The following is a 2,500-nucleotide window of genomic DNA, read 5'->3' on the forward strand; positions in this document are numbered from 1 at the left end:
TTTTGAACATTTCCTTTATTTTATTAATTAAAACCAAGATATAATTTTTTTTTCTTAAGAAGAATTTTTAATAAAAACATTTTATTATTAATTAAAAACATTTTATTATTAATTAAAACCAAAATATAATTTTTTTTCTTAAGAAGAATTTTTAATAAAAACATTTTTTTTTTCAAAATAAATTATTGAAAATCATTTTTTTTTTTAAAAAGCTCCGCGTGTTGGCCGCCACGCATCCTCGCCGCCCTCCTCCGCCGCCCAACGAGTCCATGTGTGCAAAGGCCCACAAATCATCGGCGGCGGAGGCCACCATTCAATGGCTCCGTGTGTCCAGTGGCGCCCACACATCCTCGCCGCCCTCCTCCACCGTCCCACTTCTCAGTGTGTCCAGGGCCCACACATCAACGCCGCCCTCCTCCACCATACCACTTCTCCGCGAGTCCAGTGGGCCACACATCCTCGCCGGAGAAAAGCCACCAGCCATACTCATCCTCACAATTCCGCCGGAGCAAGGCAGCGCACGGTGGCGCCACCCTCTCCTCCACCCTCTGCCGGAGAAACACAACGCCGTGTTTCCATTAGCCTACAAATCCCCGCCATTTTCCGTCAAATCCGTCAAAAAATTCCGTCGCACCACCGCCGGAGCACGGCGGCCCATGGCGGCGCCGCCCCTTCCCGTCAAAACCCGCGTCGCCGTGTGTCCCAAGCCCACACATCCCCGCCGCGGTCGAGGAATGACTCGATGAAATGGGCCAGCCGGGCCCGCCATGGCCCAGTCCCCAGCCCACCCAAGGAACCACCCCCCCCTAAAGATACAAACGAACATTTGGCCATCTGACACCAGTAAACATTAAAATGGCTGAGGAGGGGTACAAAAATATTTTCTGGGAAATTTTATTAACCTCTGTGAAGTATTCTGATGCCCTAACCCACTTTCGCCATTCGCCCCACTGCCGCCGCTCGAGCATGACTCGAGCATTTCTCTCCCGTCCCTCAAGCTCTGACTCGGCCATTGATCGAGCGTGCCTCGAGAATTTCTCGGCCATCTCTCGAGCATTTCTCGGCCATCTCTCGAGCATTTCTCGGCCATCGCTCGAGCGTGCCTCGAGCATTTCTCGCCCGTCGCCTCGGCCATTGCTCGAGCGCGCCCCAGCATTTCTCGGTCGGCCATGTCTCGGCCATCGCTCGACCGTGCCTCGAGCATTTCCCTCCCGTCGCTCGAGCATGACTCGGTCATCGCTCGATCATGCCAACGATCGAGCGTGCATCGGCCATCGCTCGAGCATGCCTCGGCCAGCGATGGAGCATGCCTCGGCCATCCTCTAGCATGCTCGAGCATAACTCCCGTCGCTCGAGCATTCCTCGGCCATGCTCGAGCATGCTCGAGCATTTCTTTCCCGTCGCTCGAGCATGCCTCGGCCATCGCTCGAGCATGCCTCGGCCAGCGATGGAGCATGCCTCGGCCATCCTCTATCATGCTCGAGCATTCCTCCCGTCGCTCGAGCATTTCTCTCCCGTCGCTCGAGCATGCCTCGGCCATGCTCGATGCTCGAGCATTTCTCTCCCGTCGCTCGAGCATTTCTCTCCCGTGCTCGATCATTTCTCTCCCGTCGCTCGAGCATGCATCGGCGGCTCTAACGTTTTCTCACGAGCCTTCAACCCATTATTTTACCTCACTAGACTTGCCTCCGCCTTGGTTCTTAACCTTTTAGGGAGAACATTCATATTCCAACAAATTTTCATCCACGGAAAATTTTTGGTCGCCGGAAAATTTTCCGGCGGGCGGTCGCCGGAGCTCCGCCGCCGGCGGGGGGTCACCGGCGGTCGGTCGCGACTTGTCGGGTCAGCCCGGTCATAATCCGTCTTTGGGTCCGTAGCAAATTATGCTCTTATCATGCGAGTCAACTCTTGGTCAACATTTTCAAGCTCAAGGAACCACCCCCCCCTAAAGATACAAACGAACATTTGGCCATGTGACACCAGTAAACATTAAATTTTCCAAGGCCATGACCAAAAAAAAAAAATTTTTTTTTTTTATTTTTTTTTTTGAACCTCCATCTAGTATAATGTTTTTTAAGATATATGCTCGAGCTATAATCAAGAGAACCCATGGGAATATTTTTAAATTAATTTTTTAAAATCACGTTCCAGGATCCGGTCGGCCATTGCTCGAGCATGACTCGTCCGTCGCTCCATCCTGCTCGGCCATGACTCGGCCGAGGCGTCAAATTTTTTTTTTTTTTTTTTTTTAATGTTTTTGAATCTCCATCAAGTATAATGTTTTCTAAGAGATCTGGAGTTGGTCTTGTGAAGAGAACCCATAGGATTATTTTTAAATTAATTTTACAAGCTCCAAAACATGTTCCAGTCGTCCGGTCGGCCATTGCTCGAGCATGACTGGGCCGTCGCTCCATCCTGCCTCGGCCATTGCTCGAGCATGACTCGGCCGAGGCGTGAAAAAAAAAAAAGTTTTTTTTTTTTTTTTTTTTTGAGAATCTCA

This window comes from Urtica dioica, chromosome 2, assembly GCF_054948205.1.
Source record: "Urtica dioica subsp. dioica isolate 48M chromosome 2, U.dioica_male_clone48M_v1_H2, whole genome shotgun sequence".
Lineage (NCBI taxonomy): Eukaryota > Viridiplantae > Streptophyta > Magnoliopsida > Rosales > Urticaceae > Urtica > Urtica dioica.